We start from the raw sequence: 15,103 nt of genomic DNA on the forward strand, positions 1-15,103 counted from the left end.
CGACCCTCAGAGAGACAAAGAGAGAAGGAAAGAGAGACTGTACCAATGTGAGAGTACAAGCGAAACTAAATCAATAGTCCTTAGCACTGGTAGAACTCGATAGGTTTCCTCACTTTATTAACAACCTCTGGGAGGGGGTGGTGTTGTTAGTGTTGTTAAACAATGCCCTACTGTACCCAAACAGACCTCAGGCAGTATGTTGCTGTAAATTGGTGCGTAGTTCACTGACGAGTAGCCTAAATGAAAGTCCAGTTTTCCTGTTTAAATAATTTTAAAATCATCTGCTGAGTGTATTATTGTTAAACTAAAAGTAATCGTTGCATACTTGCCTTGTCTTCAGCGATGCTGATATAGTAGGACAAATCCTCTACAATAGCCTACTTGTATCCTGAAAAGTCGCTAGATGAGTTTGTTAATGTAGCGCTCGTGCCTACTGGAGTCGCAGCAGGGGTGTCCAGCTCCCGTCCGAGGACCGCAATCCTGCAGGTTTTAGATGTCTCCCTGATCCAACACACATGATTAATATCAAATTGCTCTCCTCAACAGCTTGTTGTCAAGTTCTGTCCAAATATGTTGACCTATGAATCTCATTCAAACATCAAAAACCTGCAGGACAGCAGCCCTCGAGGACATTGGACATCCCTACAGCCAGGCACCAATGAATAGTGCCTGCATGAAGCTACAGCTAGGTGGGAAAGGAGGATGGCAGTAGAAGGTGGCCAGTTGAAAAAGCTTCTGTTCAGAGGTTCACCTTTATGCCTTGTACTTAAATGGATGACAGTCTATATTTTTAACGGGCTCTAACCAACAAGTTGGTGACGCTTCAACTTTTGCCACGCGAGCTGTCCACGGTGCTGAAAAAGCACGACTCTAAAATGGCATCGTGTCTTTTTTGTACACTCAGAACTTCACCCAAATGAAAAGAAAAAAAAACTTTTTGAAAGTTAATTTAATAAGAGTTAGTTGTTTTAGGATAAAATATATATGAACTTGCTTTGCGGCAGCGTGTGAAGCTATACCTTGTCCTATCGTTCTCACTAATGACAACTAACGTCAATTCTTTTGCCCTGCGTTTTTTAACATCGTGACAGCTTTAACTGCAGTGTCCCTGAACTAATTTGGTGTCAGTGGCTGATAGCAGGTCGGAATGTACGTGCAAAAATAAATCAGTTGTAAAAAGAGAACTTTTTCTTCCCTTTTATAAAAAGAAAGAAAGCTTAAAAAAGCCGTACCTTCCGCCCCCTCATGTACAATGCTGGGAATAGTAACAGCACTGTGAGGCTGGGCTAAATATAGCAGCCAGTGAGTGTTAACATGTCAACTTCAGCAGGAACACAGGGAAGCGGCTGCTGCACGTGTGACCGCTCTGGATGTACACAGTTTATAAATACTAACCAGCATTTTCTATGTGCAAATGCACCCCGAACACGGACTGGTTCACAAAAAAAAAAAAAAAAAAAAAAAATGCTTTATGTCCCCAGGTTGCTCCAAAAATACGCAAATACACACGGTCAAATACAGAAGCCACCGATTTAGCTTGTATAGGCGATGGAGACATGCATTTTGCTACATTAACTCCTCCGCCATTTAAAACTAATGACATAAAGTAGCCTACCAGAAATGTACCAGATCTATTTATAACCGTGTTAAGATGAGGTTTAGGGAAATCACGATTCAGCCATTCATGCCTCACAAAAATCTACCCCCTCCCCCACCACACGCACACAAACACACCACCCGACCGTGAATCCTAAACAGTGATTGTCCTCATCAACTGCCATTTTTTTTTTACCGATAGGTGTTTATATTCTGTTCATGAAGAACGGCCGTGAAATCCAGCTTTTCCAAATCGAAAGATGGATGGAAAGTGGATGATGGGTTTAAAAAAGAGACTAGGGGTATTTTTTATTTTAGTTAGTTAGTTTAATCATGGCTACGTTGCGAAACAAACCCAGTCTAAAGAAAATAACTTATAGTCCTGCACTTCTCAGTTGAGGACACTTATACAGCAAATGCAGCAAAGCCTTTGTTTATTTGCATGGACGGACACTATAGACACGCTCACGCGCACACACTCTTTTTCCATACTTTACGTAATCTAGCATGTGAATGTCAAGATACAGAACGACTCGTGCAGACAGAGGGAGTATTTCGTCTATGCACACAGCTCCAAAACCCATACCCAAGGAACACTGTGTACTTTATTGTCCCGCGAGACTTAACACTTTAGACCCCCCCCCCCACCACCACCACCCCCACACCACGCCCCCCCCCCCCCCAAAAAAAAACTGACTTGACATGTAGAAGAGTGCACGTGCACGAAGTTACACGCGCATAAATTGGTGATTGAAATTTAGAAGACCCATAGAAAGCAAACAAATCAACCACCATAACAGCTGTGGACAGTGCACCAGCTGAACTGGTGGCTTCCATCATTCAACCAATTTGTCTGTCCATTCACAGGCTCTGCGGGAGGAATTGTATGAATGAGTGAGTGGGAACGGGATGAATGAATGACTGCACGAAGTGACTGAATGAAGAGCAGTGGCAGAGGAAGAATAAGAACGCAGGAGGGCGTGCATCGCTCCTGTCCCTTTCAGCCCCCACTTTTTTTTCTCTCTCTCCAGTGGAGGGAAGTACGGCAGCATGGGCAATAACCAAGCATGGAGAACAAACACATACAGTACACACGCGTGTGATGCTAAGGAGGGCTAGTGTGTAAGTGTGGTGGGGAGTGAGTGTGTTTGTGTGACTGGGGGGTTGTTCTATAAATAGCACTATAGCTCTGCTTCCATTGACATCATTTAGGCAGGAGAGATGGAAAAATAAATAGGTGGAAGGGAGGGGAGGGAGGAGAGGGCGCAGGGTTCCTTAATCTGGCTTGAAATTCAAACAAAACCTGGCCAGCCATCTTTCTGTACACACTCTGAACAAAAAAGGGATCTACATAGTGAACATTGTAATGCTTTTTCAGACTTCATTGCTTAAAAATTTTTTTTTTCCTGTTATTGCTGCCTTCACTATTTTATCCCTTAAAACACATAAATACACCTACAAAAGATTAAATCCTTCTAATCAACCATAAAAATTCAAAGATCTTTATTTTTATTTGTGTAGATGTTTATTTTGGTTAACAATGTATTTTATACTTTCTTCCATAAAGTAAAACATTCAAAATATGGAACTACATTACTGATCTAACCTAAGCTCTGTAGTTTAAATTATTTACTATTAAATCATGCCTTGTGGAAGGAAACCATAAATATTTTTACTTGCATTGTGTATGCTTGCCTTCATCTTCTGCTGACCAATAGTAAACATCAGACCACAACACCCACTGTTTCCTATAAAGATGAAGCCTACAAGTCGCGATGTAAAGCCACAAGGCAAATGGGAGGGGATGTCAAACAAATTATCATGGACCTGTGTGTATACAACACACACACACTTTATACAAGTGGAGATTCAAGTGGAAAATACGGGGTTTGTCAGTACACATGTTATTGTGTATTGACTTCAGAAATGACCAAAGCAGAGGGCTGAAGTGCATTAGGTTGTAGAGAAGGAGTGATATTCTCATTTATTATCAAAACTAATGTTTTTCTCATATAGTCTGAGTTAGGATATATTTTATCATGAAAGTGGAAAGGACAGTACAGTCCGTGATCAGAGAGTCTTAGTCACACCCTGTTTCTCTAACTCTGTCGTCAGCTTTGGCACTGACCCCTGAATGCTGTGTGACTTCCACTGGTGCTGATGACGTCTCTTGTGATACATTCCCCCCATGTTTGTTTTCCACCACATCCTGTAATTGCACGTCTCACCATCCTTCACCATCTGACAAAAAAATGCTTGTTTACCTGTTACTGTTTTACAAAATGATTATGATTTCACTCCTGATTTCCCATATGGGGTGGGGGAGTGTGTGTGTGTGTGTAGGGGGGGGGGGGGGGGGGGGGGGTGTCATGAGATGGCTGGAGCTGCTGAGCCTCCGGGACAAAGTATTTTTAAAGGCTCTTCTGCAGACTCAGAGGATTGCTTTAGCCCAGATTGATACAATCTACCTTTCAATCTGCCACCTTCATTTTTGCAGTAACTTTTACAGGTTAGTGGCACATTCATGTTTCTGGGCACAGACATAGAGTCTGTCCTCTCTGTTGTTGATCACACACTTCACTTCCACCTTCCTAGCACTCACACCCTTCTTTTCTTTCTTTGTATGTTTTAGACACTTTTCTCCCAGCAAAAACCTGAAAGTGGTGCTGAATGGCTACCAGAAGTGAGATGAGGCATCATTCGACATTTGAAATGTTTGACTCTCAATCCAAGAGGATGAATCATAAGGCTTAAATTAGTCCTAATGGTGAAGTTTTTTTTTTTTTTTTTTGCCAAAGTCTCTTTGCCCCCCCCCCACACGCACACCTAATCTTTACATACTGTTAGGGTCAAATGTGAATTGTTTTGACATTTAACAGCAGTGTGACTTTTCCTTAAAAAAGACCCCCAAAGTACTAAAAAATAAAATCTTTTAAAAAATTTTACATTTTCATTCAGGTGCTACAAAATTTTGCACACTGACACTGTTACCCTGACTTTATCACGGAACTGATCTGTTCCCACCACCCTGGCCCAGGTTCTTGCAGAGACACACATCTGCTGATCTTTAAAGTTTTGTGGGGGGATCCTGAAACAGTGTAATAGTAAAACAACACAGGAGTCATTATGTATGATGTCCATAAGGAACAGAAGTCATCCAGAGATCAATGGCCTTGATACAGACACAAGATCTGCACCTGCAATGTAAAAAAATAAAAATAAAATAATTTACTTTTGAACAAACTTTGATTCATAACATAAATGTACCTCATTTGGCATTGTAGTAAATGACATCATGGTAGCACAGCAAGTCCTGGATCTGATCTTCCATGATGATGAGGCTAATTCTGACTTGGAGGAGACTGTCTCAGAGCAGGAAGATGCACGTTCCAATGGTGATTGTAATTACATTTGATCTTCCAACAGTTTGAAAGTGTCCTGAAATTCTAAAATGCAATAAAATATGTTCAGATGGCTTATGGCTTTTATGTTTTTACGTGTTTTAAAATGCAGGTTGTCATGCTGTGTGATGGATGTTTTCCTGCAAGAACAGATGATGTAAAACCTAAAAATAATACTTACTTCTCACTTTGTAATACATTTATGTAGGATTAGTTATACATTTATTATTGTGAGTTAAATTATTTAGACATGCCAAATAGATCTAAAGTTCAATATTTTGTCTAACAGTCCCTATTAAGTCAAAACTGATCCAAACCATACTGTACATGTATACAATTCTAACAGTATGGGTAAATATGCATGTAAGGGTAAATAAATCTCCTCATTCTTCAGTCTTTTCTCTTTTTTTCCTGTTCATGTATTGTGTATAAAAACACAACCTCACTGCAAGCTTTGACAAAAAAGTAGCCAGGTGACTAATAGCTGTGCATATACCAGTGACAATGGATGTTTTGTAAGAAACTGGAGGTTGCTACTTTGCAAAACAGCAAGCCCCACAACCACTCATTACAAACATACCTTTTAAGCTCCATTTTTATATATGTGGCTACAGATGACGATATTAAAACCCTACTGGATTTTCTTTTGCTGACTACAGGTAAATCTGATTTTGATTTCTATGTGTGTAAAAGTTCAGCCTGGTCAAAGTAATTTACAAAGATTTGTCTTCACATAATTTTTTAAACATGTACAACAACATAACATTTAATACAAAAAGTCGCATTCTCTTGAAATTATATTTCAGTACAATGAACAGTTTTCTGTAGGCAAACACTTTCTCTGGAAAGAAGCCTTCCAGTCATCCTAATTTAAAAATGCTTCCTCTTTGACGTTTTATCTTCAGAAGAATAAGACTTAATCATAATTTTTCTCAACATTGGTCATTAATATCCTTGCTTGTTATGCTGGCAGCACAGCCCCACTCCCTGTGACTCGCCATTTAAATACATTTTTCAGACTTATATTAATTAAGTGGTTTAAAATGTTCCAAACCAAGATGTGTTACATTCTTATGTGTATTTGATTCACGTAGCTACTCAAAAGCAATATTAGATTATATATACTCATGAATTTGTAATAATTAAAAGTTTCTTGATTTTTTTTCTCATAAATTTTTTAGCTTTGCCATTACTTTAAAAAAAAAAACATGAATTTTTCCAACTTTCTAATCTAGAAATGCTAGACTTCCAAGGGCTCCTGCAAGCACACACTTGTTGGTTCTGTGGGGGTCCTGTCTGTCACCCCGAGAGAGTTCAGGCTCTCTTGGCTTACAGAAGCTGCGGGTTAAACGGGGGAAATGGTTTCAACATAGTCAGCTAGAGGTTGGAGGATATTTTTAGACTGGAGGAGCCAGAGAGACAGGGAGACAGAAACAGAAAGAGACAAACCTATTTTCAATGCTTTGACCCAATTACTGAAGTTGCTAGGCTACTTCTTATTGTTCATCACTATCTTAATGTTTGTTGTAGTTACGCTTTTGATTTTCATCCCCGTATCTTTATATTTGGCAATCCTTACTAAAATAAATGTATGAAAGTCTGTTCGAGTTGGAGTTATTCTTGCATTTCTACCTCTTCAGATGGGATCCACACTGAGCTGGTGGTTCGCACAGAGATATTGATGTGTCTGCTCGAGTTCTCCACCCTAGTCAGGTGGAAATGGGAATGGAGGTACAAAAAAAAAAAAAAAAAAAAGAAAAAGAAAAAAAAAAAGCATAAAACAGCATAAAACACTCCTATCACAGACACCTTTAGTTGCCACCAAAGCCCCAACCACATGTATCCTTAAGACCCACCTTTTTCTTTTCGCCAGCTGAATTAATTTGATACTATCTTTGAAAGTTAGTGTTTCTAAGGGATACCTAATGACGCAATGACGTCAATGCAGGTCAATAGCACACTGCTGGAGAAGAGGGCCAGGGAGAGAAACACAGAGAAAGAGAGGAAGAGAAGCAAACACAGATGGAGAGGATAGAAGAAAAGAAAGGTGATTGTGGATCTGGTGGTCGAGGTACCTAAAAACCCTTCCCTGTGTTGTGACATGAATGTTTTTCTCCTCCAGGCGCTTTCTTTTGTTTTTGGGAATTCCAATAATGGCGCAGACTTTGAGTCCCGCTTCTCCCGCCCCATTCATGCTTTCCATCTCTGTCTGGAAGTCATTCACACACGCGGGCGCGCGCGAGCGCACATGCGCACACAGACGATGAGATAAGAATGCTGTGAGATGAATCGTGTATTCGCCTCCCCACGTGCGTAAAGTCCCCTGATTTGGCGGGCTCTAGCTTTCACTGGTCTCACCTTTGTATTTAGTACTCCCCCCTCCTCTCCAACCATCACCAGCCACCGTTCAACTCCCAAACAATTTGTCCCTCCCTCCTACCTACCTTTCTTTTGAATCCTAAATGGCAGTAGGAAGTATTCCAATCTCCGAAAGAGCAGGGAGACGACGCACATCGGACTTTCTCCATCCTCCTGACGACGGGGGGGGGGGGGGGGGGGGGGGGGGGTTACGACGACTACCCCGTCGACTGCCCTGTTTTGCTCAGTCTCTATCGGTCTCAGTCTGCACTCTTTTTTATTTTTCTTATTAGAAGACTTTAAAACGAAAACAATCTAACTTAAAAAAAAGGTAAGTGTCTTCGTTTGAATCTGGCGCCAATAGCAGAGTCAGCTGTGGTCACAGTTTGTGGTTTCGGACATATTTAAATATTTTAGTAGTTTTGGGTGGTCATCAATTGATTTGAGGATGAATGTGGCAGCTCTCCGATGAACCCGAATGTCGTGTAGTGCCATGTAATCTGCTTACCTGCCGTTTTCAAAGTGTGTTTCAGTACAATGGTAAACAAGGACGTCGGTCGTGTTTCTCCGTTTTTATTACCATTTTGTTTATGAATGCTTACCTTGCAGAGTTTCACAACATACATTTCGTTGATATAGCAAAAAGAGGCTTTATGTGTTCGTTGCGCTGCAAAACATTAGTTTCTGATACCTTTAACTGCTCAAAACAAAATGTAAACACAGCAGTGGACATATTCGAGAGGTTTGCGTGTGCATCTTTACTGACAACAGACTTCCCAGACTCTAAAAGAGCGGGCTCTTGTGAGTATTTACGTGTTGGGTATCTTCGGTTTTAAGCCTGCTGCTGAAACTAACAGAAAGAAAAAGACGAACTTAGACGATTCCATGTTTTCAGACTCCATTTTGTTACGTTTGTAACATAATTATTCATTTTTGTGCAATCTTAATGTTCCATCTTTTGCCAGTAAAGCACACGCAAAGACTTTTAGATCCCTGTTTCGTTCATAGTTGGTAAATAAAAAAGTTAATATGTGGCGCTATAAAACTTTCCACTGCGGACTTAAGTAAAAAAATAAACTAAAACATAACAAAACAAATTAAAACAAGAACACAACTAAAATAACGGATTTCCCAAATCTTCCGTGCTCTTAAATTTAGACTGGAGCAACAAAATGCAACTAAAAATGAACCACATTCAAGTAAGTTGTGTATATTACACTGGATAGTTGTGGGGTAGATTTTTTTAGACTACAAGAGAAGTCACAAAAGAATGATGGTGGATAACTGAAGCATTTACCAGCATTCATTCATAACGTCGCCCAAACAGCAACCAAGCTGTTCAGCACCATGAACAGCGCCCAACCCACGTTTCAGTTGTGCAGCTTTACATCTTAAGATTTTTTCTTCTTTTCTTTGTTAGTTTTTTCTTTTTAGGATGTACAATAATGGCGTATGAACGTTTCATACATAAAGTGGATGTGCTTTTAAAAACAATTCTGTTCGTTTATTGATTAACTTGTACCACAATAAAAATAAGTACAACAAGAAGTTAGCTACTGGTTTTAGTCTGTTTCACTGTCTTCCATCTTTTGTTTTACAAGGACAAAGCATTTTAAAAGACTCGTTTATGTTGTTGCTATTCATTTACTTTGGTTTTGTGTTTCTCTTTCTCGGCTATATGTTGTATTCTAGCAAAACACAAACTCCGACGGACCTCTTGGATGAAAACGCTGAATGACTAATGAATGCCTAAAACTTTTGCACAGTACTATACATACATAGCCTACATAGCCATTTAAAAGTGGAAGATTTGCATCTATGCAGTCCACGTGAAATGTCCATTCTGGTTTTAACATATTGCAACAAGTATAATTTGTTTGCAAACAGTCGTTTGCGACTGAAAGAACGCGCGTTTCCCAGTTACTCTTTGAGAGCTGCAGCGTCTTTTGCTTCTTCTCAGTTTTAAATGAAGCCGGACAGAGGTGGAGGGGGACGGGGATGTCTGCTGTAATTAGAAACTTGCTGGAGTCAGGAGAGCATTTAGGGGAGTCAAGGAGGGAGGGGGCGATATGAGTTTGAGGGCGTGGTTAGAAAAAGGACTATCTTAGGTTGATTTTGTCGACCCCTCGCGGTGGCGTTGGCGCACCGCAGTAAAATACTTCGTTTGCGTCTCCCGCTGATGCTGCTCTTTGATTGACTGATGGACTATATGTATAACGGTGTGAATATGAGTCTTTGTATGGCGGGTAATTTGTGGGTGCTATTTTATGTGGAGTAGATATGGTTAATGATTGTGTCTTTTTTATGCTTCGAATGTTAAAAAAACAGACAATTGTAGATTCAAAAATTGATGTTTAATTGTTATTTTTTTTAATGAATTATTCTTAGTGTTAACTTTGTATACTGGGCATACTAAATCAATTTTGAGTGTGTCCCCATACATACGTGCACACGCCAGCAGTCGCTGACATACAATTGGCCTACAGGCAGGGATAAAAATAGCATAAATCCGATGCGATGGGCGCAGCCCTTTTTTCTCTTCCCAGATTGCCGACTTTTCTGGGTCGCCACTCTGTGGAAACTGTCTAAATTTCTAAACCCCTGTATTGTCATTAAGCCACTATGTCCTGTTTTAGTATAGTTCTCATTTGCATGGAGAAGGTTTAACAGTAAATGTGTTAGACATACTGAAAGGGTGGGGTAAGTGATAGAACATAAAGTCTGTGTTTGTGTGTGTGTGTGTGTTTTTTTTTGGGGGGGGGGGGGGCAATTCGTGGATAAGGGTGCGTTCCCCGTGGGTCTAATTCGTGGGTAAGAGGGATTAAATGCATGTGTACGGTCGGTGAATATGGGAAAGAGCTGGCAGTGGCTCAGCTTGCAATGTTTTCCTCGTGTTTTTTGCCCGCCAAATGCACAGGGATGCAAGGATATAAATTCTCCAGGACCAAAACAGCACCAACATTTGGTGAGGTGAATTTATAGAGACATGGTCGGGAGGGATAGAGGAGCGGGAGGGGGAGAGGGAGGAAGGGAGACGGGGTGGGCTGGCTGGAAACTCAGATGCTCCAGCGTTACAGGAGTGTTTTTACCTGGCGATAACCCGCTCCAAAGCTGCAGTTTCCACGATTCCACGCCAAATTAACCACATGTATGTTCCTGTTTTCTCAATATTTATTTATTTTGTTTTTCCGTTGCACATTTTCGCAGGATTGACCACAGAGCGGCAGCCTTTAATCAGGCTCTCCGGGCTGTAAAGTGAGAGAATCTAAACGTGACGTCAATGCCTAGTAACTGACGCAGCCCTACAACATAAAATGGCTTTTTATTTATACCCCCCACCCCCACCCCATTCTCGTCAGCAAAGCTTAATTACAAAATTTTACAGTGCGCCGTCGACTTTAAAAAAGGAAAAGAAAGAAATAAAAAAAAATAATAAAGAAAAAGAGAAAGGAAGAAAATCTTGCCACGAGCACCGGCTGGTCCAGGTTCATCAGTATTTGGACATATTAAGCGTAAGCATGAGTTTCAGTTGCTGAAGTGATACTGGGACGAGAAGCTTCTAAAGAGGGCGACAAGACATCAAATATTGTCGACAATAGCGGCGACGTCGACGACTTCCAGATTTGAGTTTTAAGAAAAGAAGTAGCGTGTTTAAGGGAAAAGAAAGGACGTGGTGGTGCTGTTGGAGGCACGCTGGGTTAAGAAAAATCACTGCAATGATGCAACGGAGGGGCATAGAGGCTCTTGGGCAGTGTTGAAGAAGCAAAAAAGCTCAATCAATTTACATGACATGCACTTCACGTAACAACTCTTAGAGATGCCTTTGTGAGTGTTTTCTCTTTTTGTTTCATCCTCGTACTGTGACCTAAAAATAGCATCATAGTTTGATCGTGCGCCAGAAATAGACAGACGGGTATCACTTGTATAAGAAGGAGGCGATCCTGAGCAAACTTGGACGTGCCACTGTAAGCCTACATAATAAGAAACGGAGGAATTAATCTGTTGCATTTCTCCCAAACTCTTGCTGCGGCTTTCCACTAAACTCTCCATCTATCTCTGTTTCTTTTTCTGCAGTTTAAAACAAGGACGTGTCTGAACCACGGTGAGTTAAACGTTTGCACATGTAATGTTTAATCCGGTGCACTTTGATGTATTTGGTAGTGCATGCTTGCCACTACCTGTGCTGATCTGCAATTTTTTTCTCCACTTCTGTCTCGTGCACGAAAGAACTCTTGAGTTCCAGTAGTGAGCTTGGATTTCTTTTTCTTTCTTTCTTTTTTCCTTTCCCGCGTTTTGGCATGCATTTCGAATCATTTTTGACTGTTGAGCCAAACCAGCCCTTCCTGCAGAGTAGGAATCACCCCTCTTAGTAAATAAGCTAGTGCAAAAACTCCCTTTGTCTGTTGGCGCTGTTGAGTCTCTTTTTTCCCCTCCCATCTCTATGCTTTACCGCGAATGCGAGGGGAGCCCTTCTCTGATGAGCGCTAAAGAACGCATTTCCCACCGTTTTCTTGTTTTTAAGAGGATTCCTACTTGTAGAAAAGCTGCAGTGGTGGAGGAAGAAGAGGAGGAGAGAAGGGAATGAACTGAAGGAGCTGTTGCTGCAGCAGAGACCAGGCGCACCGCATGGGGAAACCCGGGAGCTGTCCAGCAGCAATGGTGCGGAAACCACACCAAGTGGCAGTAGTGGGCTGTTGCTCCGATTGTGTGTATGTTTGTATGCATATATATGTGTGTGTGTGTTTGTGTGTGTGTGTGTGTGCACTGGGTTGCTTTGTGTTGTTTCTGGCTCCCAAAAGCTTTATTTAGTCCTGCTTGGAAACCAATACTGAGAGAACACTGAACATCGAGAGAATCCTCTTTCCTGAAGCAACGTTGCCTCTTTAAAGAGTCCTGTACCCACAGATGGGATACGTTCGGCACAAAAATGTTATAACAGAGAATTACCGTCCGAATAGTTTGAGTGACCTCACCGGACACCATATACAGGCAGCCATAGAGATGGATAAAGGAAAAAAAAAAAGGGCAGCTGCAGGCTGAGTTGGATAAACTCTTCTGTTGGTCATATCAGCCCCGTGGATCCCCCCCCCCCCTCCCCAAATCAGCCAGATTCCCTAACTAATCCAGTACTTTTAGGTGAAGCAACTCTTACTTGGCGCAAGTTGATGAGTCTATGACAACTTTGTAATGCGCCTTACGGGGTAATAAAAGCAGCGAGAAAAGTTTAGATGTTCCGTGTTTCAGTGCTCTTGTGTGTTTTTTTAAGAGCTCTCCTCCCAGTAACTTGCTTCCGAAAGAGAGGAGGGCGCACACGAGGCTTTACTCCAAGAAAGGGTTTGAAGGAATCATCCTTTCAATTAACATCGACGTTGAGCGAAGAGATGATGAAGAGGCTACAAGCATCTGGACAGCCCTGCGCTCCAAATGGGACATAGGAAGGGCGCTCTCCCCAATCCCAGTCAGTGCACGACTTAGGCCAAATTTCCCAGTATTTTGCATGCAGGATACGAGACTATACTGTGCCAGAGTTTGATTTAAAAAGAAAAAGAAAAGAGGGAAAAGCAAATCAACCACCTCTCTTTGTCATGCAAGCTCCCCTTCGTACGTCACTTGCAATACATCTCCACCTATTTAAATACAAAAATATAAATTCTGTGGTTCTTCGTCGGTTAAAGCGCACCAATGCCGACTCGAGGGACTAAATCTTGCTCAATAATGCAATACCGAGCATGTTATTTCGGTGGAAACAACACGGATTCCCGAGTCGTGACTGCTTAAGTGAGTCATGTGCGCGTTGGCTGCGTCAGGAGAGGCAGTCACTGTGCAGTGCAGACGGTGGGAGAGAATCGTGACTGACTAGGTTGCAAATAAAAAGACCACCCAAAACAAGAGCTAAAAGAATGCTCACATCAAATAAAGGCGGGGGTAAGGAGGACGGGGGTAATGACAGGGGGGAAAGGGGTAAAGGGGTCTGGGGTGGACTCAGCACAAACCATTTTGTTCGCTGTCCCCAGCTCCTCTAATCTGTCCCAAATATCTGCTTTCTCCCTAAGCTTATTTTTAATGTGAGACCCGCTGCTTGTTGGCATGCTGGCAGCTTTCATGAATGCAGACCAGTTTCTTCAGTGGTAGTGTGGATGGAGAGAGAGAGAGAGAGGAGGAGGAGGAGAAATAAGAAGGGTGGTGGTGGTGTATGTCTGTGTGGTGTGTGTGTGCGTGTGTGGGGGGGTGGGGGTGATTGAGGATCAAAACAGATGCAAACAAAAGGAGGGAGCATGGAATCAGGGTCTAAATCGTGACCTGGCCTCAACCTCGGTACAGTAACTTGCAAGTCCCTTATGAGCCAGCTGATGGTTGTTTATAGGGAACAGAGGGGGTGGAGGTATTGCAGCGGCATCTGAAAAACTAATGGAGCAATTAAAGGGGGAACAGCAGGTAAGTTACTCTTTTCATTTTAGTTTTGCTAACTTTAACAAAACCAACAAACAAAACACATTAAAGATGGTTTGAACTCTGTGTGAGAATGAGTGGCTTATGGTCGTGATTAACCCTTGATGTGATGCTCGAGGACGTGTTGTTATTTTGTTAAGTTTTACACTGTTGCTGTATAAGTTATAAACTCTTGCAGTTTACAAAACGATTATATTTTTCTTCCTAAGTTTTGTTCCAATCCTCCCGAAAAAAAAAGAAGAAAAAAAAAAGAAAAACATCTGGACATTGACTGAATCAAACTGAGCCAGACTGACTGTGCAGTTCTGAAACCCCCTTGTCGTTTTTTGTGGTGGTATCCTCCGGTGAACTCTATAGGTGACCACGAGTCGCTACAGACGCTTCTTGTTATTTTGTGATGCGGAACGAAGATCATTGTTAATCTTTTTACACTTGATTGGTATCCAGTTGTTTTTCGTTATAATTTCGCTTGTTTGCATTTCCCCATTAGCTGATGCGAGTTTAACCTGGCTCGTGAGGAAAATATGGGCTTATTTTTGATGAGGTGGAAATGACTCGTCATTGCAGCCACAGTTCTTGTGGTATCTATTATTTATCTTACATCTATTATTATTGTTAAAATAATCATAATCTGGTGTCTGTCACAATATAAAGCTCATGGCGCCAGTTTCGCAACTTCAGATTACCTGCAAACGCAAAAGACGCTGATAAAAATACAATATTTTTGATAGTCGCATCAAACATATCCCTATATCGGTGCATACAGTATAATATACACTCTGGTATGGATCACAATTTGGTTCGCCGTATTTTTCCCCCTTTCTTTCTTTTTTTTCAAAAAGGGGGTCCCTATATGAGCAAGGCACCGATTGGTTGATGACGAGGTTTGGTTTGCGCCAATAAGATCCCTCCCTGCTCTCTATTTATTGCCAGCAGTTTACAGCCTTGCTCCCTCCTCACCCAGAGCTCTGGCGCGGCTGCAGACAGGCAGCGCTTTACTATAGGGAGACACACCACGGAGCAGAGAATATAATACACACACACACACACAGAGAGAGAGAGAGAGAGAGAGAGAGAGAGAGAGAGAGAGAGAGAGAGAGAGAGAGAGCACTGACAACAAAACGCATCGATGCACAGCTCCAAGTGATCACACGGGCTTTGCACATCCTAGCGTTTGGATAAGAAAAAAAGATAAGGAAGGAAAGGGAAATATGCGGGAGAGACAGAGTGGGAGAGGAAGATGAGAGAAGAAGGGATGATTGAGAGACGAGAGGGGAGATAGAGAATTTAAACGGGAG

Source organism: Melanotaenia boesemani, chromosome 10, assembly GCF_017639745.1.
Source record: "Melanotaenia boesemani isolate fMelBoe1 chromosome 10, fMelBoe1.pri, whole genome shotgun sequence".
Taxonomy (NCBI): domain Eukaryota; kingdom Metazoa; phylum Chordata; class Actinopteri; order Atheriniformes; family Melanotaeniidae; genus Melanotaenia; species Melanotaenia boesemani.